Below are 7,570 nucleotides of genomic sequence, written 5' to 3'. Positions count from 1 at the left end.
TGACTCACTCACTCACTGACTCATCACTAATTCTCCAACTTCCCGTTTAGGTAGAAGTCTGAAATTTGTCAGGCTCATTCCTTACAGCTTACTTACAAAAGTTAAGCAGGTTTCATTTTCGAAATTCTCGACGTAACTGAATCCTACTTACGTACATATATACATCCATAGCCTGCAGCTCGGTCACCGTGTGAGGCGGCGTTGGATCCCCCATCCCAATGCCTCCCACGTTGTTGGCTGGCTGCCTATATAAGGCTGTCCGTCACTCCGGTCTCTTCATTCCCTTCCTTGCTTCGCCACAGGATTCACGTCTCCCTGCTGATAACTGCAGCCTTTTTATTTAATCCACGGCTTGTTTTATTGTTTGTTTATTACGATTATAGTTATTGTGTAGGTATTTTAGATTTACTTTACATTGTTCAGGTACCCATTTCCTTTATTGTTCCAACTGTACCCCCATTAACATGTCTATCGAGGTGATCACCATCGATCAAAGAACTGTCACTTACCGAGTGGTTTCCATGCCCAGAGATGGCGCCTGCCTTTTCCATTCTCTTTGTTACATATTGCACGGTCATATCAGGCTCACTCTTGATATCCGGAGGAACATTGTGTCTTATGTATTGAATGACTGGACAGGTTCAAGGTGTGGACTGATGACGGTACAGGAGATAATTAGACTGCACAGGAGCACTAGAAGAGTGAAATGCTTAAGCCCTTCACCTCTGGTTCTGCATGTGAGTTGATGGCTGCCGCTGAATTGTTCGGTTGTCGCTTTCAAGTGTACTGAAATGGCCAAATATTTTACACCTTTCGACAACCGCCAATGCCTCTTAAACATCTTAGATTCACAGGTGATGATTTCAGTAGTGGACACTTTGATGTTTATGAATGTTTAAACTCTCAAAAGCTGGATGTGATTTTATCGATGAAACCGGTTGTGTGCTTACAACACTTGACAGATGCCGAATGTCACTTCAACACAAGTCCTACAAATACTGTCGTAATTGAAACAAACCATGAAACTCAAACCGATTATGACAGCAGCAATCCAAGCTGTGAGAAAACAGTAAAAAGGAGGCGTTTCAGACGTCGTGGTACATTTTCTGATGCAGCTAGATGGAAACAACTTTGTGCCGCTGCTCTCAAATACTCGCAGAAAAATCCACAACTTAATACCGGATTGCCTGTTAAACATCTTAGATTCACGAGTAGCGATTTGGGTAGTGAACACTTCAATGAATGAAACCGGTTATCTTTACAACGGTTGACAAACACGGAATGTAACTTGAACACAACACGTCCTCCAAATACGAACCTGATTGAAAGAAATAATGATAATCAAATCCTTGATGACAGCAACACTCATAACACTCACAAAACAATTACATTGACAATCATGTTACGTTATTTTTAAAATGTTTCCTTTTCTTTTTCATAACTTCTTTAACACATTACTTCTCCGCTGCGAAGCGCAGGTATTTTGCTAGTTATTTAATAATTGCCATTATTAGTGTATAAATGGATTTAAATGATTGCATTTAAACGGTTCACCAAAATCTGCTGTGTGTAAATGATACTGTTTAAAACGTTATTGTTTTTTCATCAGAAAACCCGGTTGTCCACGTCTACCTGTATTAGTTAAAATGGCACTTTTGCCACTCACAATATGGCGGACACGCTGACTTATCGTGTCGACTGGGCAGCACAGTGACTGCGGCGTCTATCTATATATGTCTATGCTCCCCGCCAAATTCTTTAGTTAAGAATCTGTTTTTCCATTCAAACGCACAGCATTGTGGGAATGAATTAACTTCCTTCTTGACATTTGCTGGGGAGTTTTTTGGGAATGAACCGCTAATAACATCTGTAGTAACAAATGCACGTATTTGGCTCGTTTTGACCACAGAGAAGGAGAGTGGACATGTGGATTATGCAACACAAGTTTTTTCTTTTTTCCCATCGACGTTTTTCACTTCGTTTGGCACTGTATGGCGTTTATCCCCTGTTGACGTCACTGGGTTTGAATATCTTCATAATGCAATAATATTTTTACACAAAAACATATGATTCACTTTTTTTTTCCGCTCATTCAGAGAAAGTAATGACATGGGGAAGCAACATTTAAAAAGAATTTCATTTTTGGGTGGAGTGTTCCTTTAAACAAGTCTGCCGTCTGTAGGGTCACAATGTTTACCCTATAATTTTCATTTTTTTTAAAATTAAGTGTGTGTACGTGTGGATTTATGTATTTATGTATATGTGTGTATGTATTTATATACACTAGGGGGTTCGCCCTCCTGCTCGCTTCGCTTGCCAACCCCCCGTCCTGCGCAGTTTGCCAGCCATTTCTCGTCTCTGCCGCTCGCGTATGCGGATTTCACTTTGACCAAACAACAAATCTTTTAATTCTCGCGGATATGTGTCTTCATTGGGAAGAAACACTACTTCTCATTTCACTGAGTAATATTTTCCATTTGTTTGCGCTAATGCGATCTTTACTATACTTTTTTTTGAGTCTTTCGAATTTTAGTACTTTCATTATCTCTAACCTGATCTGTATGTGTATCGCGCCAACGCTTTTGAATTCTTTACGACTTTCTACTTTGTCTTCTACTCTTTGCCTTTTATTTCTGGTCCTGGGCGTCGTTAAATCAGTTGGCACAAAGTCTCGTCTCGCGGGACGTGAAAGTATCTCTCTGAAAATGTCACACCTCATCCTGTCCCAGGATAATCTCTCTATTATAAAATAAAAAAAAAAAGAATCTTTAGGAGAGAGACTAGGGAGATGAGACGTGATCTTCTCGGAAGACAATTTGAAGTCCCGCGAGAGACACTTTCACCTGCTCCCAGCTCATAAAACAACAACAAGCAAAACACGCAGGTCGCCAGCAGTAGAAAGCCAGCAGATGATCCGACGGCATCTTCTTAGCTTGCGTTCAGCCGCCCCTCCTGCACAACGTGAGCAGCAGAGACACAAAGTGGCAAAGGGGCAGCTGCGGTACTGGCTGTAAAATGATCGCCGGGCAGCACGACAGCAGCAGAAAGACAGCAGATGATCCGAAGGCATCTCCTTAGCATGCGTTCAGCCAACCTTCACAACGCGAGCAGTGCTATACGTCCTGCGAGAAAGAGATGTAACCACGCAGGGGGCCGGAAATAAAGGACAAGTATTGTTTTTACAAAAGTTTTAAAGAAAAATTGAAAATAATGCATATGTAACAATTCCCATGAAAAGCACAATCTCTTTAAATTGTATATCCAGTAAGCCAGCATTTCTCAACCTTGAAGAGCTTCACTTTGCCTCAATAGAGCTTCACTTTGCCTCAATAGAGCCGCAGTCTCCCGGATTACATGTGATTTTGCTGCCATCTAGTGGAACACTTCGGTCAACTCATTCAATTTGTTCCTAAATTGTCGGCCGCTCTCTGAATGAGAGATTTGCCTTTTCTTTCCAACGCTTCTTTTCTTTTCTGTGTAACACTGCAATGAATTAGCTTGACGGAGTACGACGTCTGTTGTAACCCACAACTGCCCTGTGGTCTAAAAATGCCTTTCACAAGAAGCACCATCGTCAGGAGAGGAGGAGCGGTTAGGAGCAGGCGCTGCTGGCACGGCATATGACAAACCAACTCAGGATCCCAGATTAGGACCCGACTGCAGCCATGTGACGGGTGACACCTCAGCACCACACTGGAACAGTAGGAGGTTTGTTATGGTGGCCAGTTGTGCCACCAACAATTAAAAGTACAATTAAAGGAAAACTCAGGTTTTAGGGGTACAAATCACCTCCAGTTTTGGCATCCGCAGGGGCTCCTGGGATTTGTAGTTCTTGTAGTTTGGATTGATTGGCCATCGAGCTCTGTGTTCTGTTGTGCGCATTGTACTGTATTGTTTGACACCCATTTTTTTGGGGAAGTTTTTTCCTCGTCTTCATAGGGACTCCATTGATATCTTTAAATGCCAACGTGTAATCAGGTGGTACAGAAAGGGTTTCTGTTTGCAACAGGTTAGGTCTAATTCAGCGTTTCTCAGCCTTTAAGTATTTGCGACCCGAGTTTTCATAAGTTTTAACCGCGCCCCCTCGTAACATTTTTTTGAAATGTAGAAGCATATTTTATTATACCTACTTAACTTTTATCGACATTTATCTAACTCTATATTTATTGTTCTAGTATCAGAATGTAGTTTAAGTTCATTTGTTTTGGTTTCAACAGATTTTTTTTTCATATTTTTGATTCTTGTTTTCTTTTTTTCACATCTTCGCGGGTCCGTCCCACAGGTTGAGAATCACTGGTCTAATTAGACTCCTGTCTAATCTCGTCTGTCTGCCTGTCCATCACCATTTGTGCACTGTGTCTATATGAGTGTAAATTGTATTAATGGGAATGAATGTTACCTTTTAACCCCTTGTAGGCGATTGTCGCAAAATCGCTACAAACCGCTTCCAGCCTGAATGCAGCCGAGGTGGCATATGTATTCCGTCAATGCCAATCGATATGTATTCAGTATGTACCAAGGATTGTATTGGAAGCACTGGTCACACCCTCTACTAGTCGTAGTGGAAACTACATCCACCGGATGGAAGCGAAGTGTTGGTGTGGCCGTGCACGTGGATTTTGGCAGCTAATTTCGAGAAATTGTTCAAATTTGAGGAAGGTTGTGCTAAAATAAAAATACATGCCAGCTTATTGTTCACTTGTGTGCTATATTCAAATTCACATTCTCCCCTTAATTTAGCATCTGCTTGACAGCAAAAACACACATTTCTTTTTTATATAATTGTAAATAAAGTTAGGCCACAAGGGGTTAAAGCAAGTTAGATGCATATCTCTCTTTTTGTGCCATACGCCACGGGTACAAAAAGATTGGTATTGGCTCACGTCTGTTCTGCATCAAGAAACACATCCCAGGGGAGAAAGTGCGCCCCCTGCTGGATACACCCGTGCGATGTGCTCTCTGCACACGCAACACATTTTTACGTTTAGGAGGCTTTTCGGATGTAGACGCTTCATCGTAATCCGATTCTTACTCTCTGATGTTTGCATTTCAAAACGCTACCACACCCCCCAAACGTTGAGTGCCCCCTTCACAAGACTTTGGATTGGTTTAGAAATGTGACACTCAGTGAGCCGGCTAATTGTTCCCACCCAGCGTTAAGTAAAATTCACTCCGGGTTGTCTCCAGACGTGCTGTATGTGTTACACGTCTGGCTTCAACGGGAACAGGACTTTCAGTATGTCAGGGTCTTGGTGACGATTGAGGGGGAAAAGAGATGGAAAGACTGGCAGACAGATCAGGGTGGAGAGCGCAGCTATGAGGTTGTTACATCGGTCCACAGTGGTGAAGAAAGAGCTGAACCAGAAGGCAAAGCTTTCTAACCTACGCTCCTACCCTCCCCTATTCACTTTACTTTTTTTCACATCTTCGCGCCCCCCCAAATCCCAACCCATACCCCCGCCACAAACACAGGTTGACAATCACTGCGGTAAGCCGAAGACATTTTTTGGGTGACATGAAGAGCTTCACTTTGCCTCAATAGAGCCACAGTCTCCCGGATTACATGTGATTTTGCTGCCATCTAGTGGAACACTTCGGTCAACTCAATCAAATTTGTTCCTAAATTGTCGGCCGCTCTCTGAATGAGAGATTTGCCTTTTCTTTCCAATATGGCGTTATTTCAGTGCCACTATTCTGAGCACACGTAAAAAAATATTGAGCGCACGTAAAAAAAGATTGCAAGTGCAAGTGTTGCATTTTGAAGAGAAATTTATTTTGAGCGTACAAAAGCTGAATTTGAGTGAACAAAATTCATTGCTGCGTGCAAAAAAATGTATTTCAGTGTTTGCGCTTATCCATATACACACACACAATAGCAGCCCTCTCGCTCAGTTTTTTCATTTGCGCTTGCTCGCAATGTGTTGCTTGCGCTCACAACATTCTCTGCTGCGAGCGCTCAACTATCTGTACACCGTTATAAGTGTGCCACAAAACCAACCAATCACAGACTTGGTTTCAAAAATTCTGATTGGCTCTTACGGTCTCCAATCAGAATATAATTTGGAGAGTCAGTTGGCATGGTTGTATAATGCAACTACATTATACTACACCAACGATAGTCTTAACAAATAATATATTTTAAAATAAAATAATTAAAGATATTATCCGCAAATTGGGGTTTAATTGAGTTTAGCTGGATTTAGCTACATTTCGGACTGTTTCCGGAATGCAGCAGCTAGCGAGCTGATTGGAGACCGTAAGAGCCAATCAGAATTTTTGAAACCAAGTCTGTGATTGGTTGGTTTTGTGGCACACTTATAACGGTGTACAGAGAGTTGAGCGCTTGCAGCAGAGAATGTTGTGAGCGCAAGCAACACATTGCGAGCAAGCGCAAATGAAAAAACTGAGCGAGAGGGGTGCTATTGTGTGTGTGTATATGGATAAGTGCAAACACTGAAATACATTTTTTGCACGCAGCAATGAATTTTGTTCACTCAAATTCAGCTTTTGTACGCGCAAAATAAATTTCTCCTCAAAATGCAACACTTGCACTTGCAATATTTTTTTACGTGCGCTCAGAATAGTGGCACTGAAATAACGCCATATTCCAACGCTTCTTTTCTTTTCTGTGTAACACTGCAATGAATTAGCTTGACGGAGTACGACGTCTGTTGTAACCCTCAACTGCCCTGTGGTCTCAAAATGTTTCCGACATCGCCGTAATGACAAAGAGAAGAAGCCGCTCGGATGAGTAGGGAGAAATGTCTTCAGGGATACACGGCAAGACCAGTTGTTTTTGATTAATGCAGGAGTTAAAGTGGGCACAGGGGCACTAGGAGAGGGAGGTGGCGCCGTGCGATGACATATAAAAAAAAAAAAATTATAAGGCCTTTTGAGTTTGGTTGTGCGTTTCGGAGAGTTGAAAATAATAACTTATATACATTTAAAAATCTGTAGCTTGTAGTGTAAGTCCGTGGCTCGACTCTTCTGTATAAAGCGTACGGAGGGCCGCGTGTAAGGGCCACACGCAGGTCTCTCTTCTCACACACACACGGTTGTGACGTTATGCCGATTTGTGTGACAGGACACTGCGGTTCACGTCTCCCAGTGTGACGTCTGCACGTTCTCTTTGTGTTTAGGTGGCTTTCCTTCAGCTGCTCCTGTTTTGCAGATTAGGCGGACTGGTGGGGTTAAATTGGCCCCTAATTGTCAGCTCTTTGCTGTTGCCCACTACGGTGGAGGAGAGGGTGGACTCTATGGACAGGTGGGCTTTATACACATCACGAGATGCGATCAGGAGTGTCTGATTGATCGATCGATTGATTGATTGGCTGTGGGAGCCAGAATTCTGTCTGAGTTGTAGGGGATCAGATCCTTATTTCACTCAATGACCTGCAAATCAATTTATAACTTTGATGTCAAGTGTTTTCTTCAGGATTTTTTGGGTGATATTCTCCGTTAAAATGAAACGACCATCAAACTTAGAGACTGTGACAGAGCAAACTGACAGATTCAGCAGAGGATCAAACTGTATCTAAAATTAAGATCATCTGATGGGCTACTTTCTTCT

This window comes from Polypterus senegalus, chromosome 14 (assembly GCF_016835505.1).
Source record: "Polypterus senegalus isolate Bchr_013 chromosome 14, ASM1683550v1, whole genome shotgun sequence".
Lineage (NCBI taxonomy): Eukaryota > Metazoa > Chordata > Cladistia > Polypteriformes > Polypteridae > Polypterus > Polypterus senegalus.
This window is presented reverse-complemented; position numbering follows the sequence as displayed.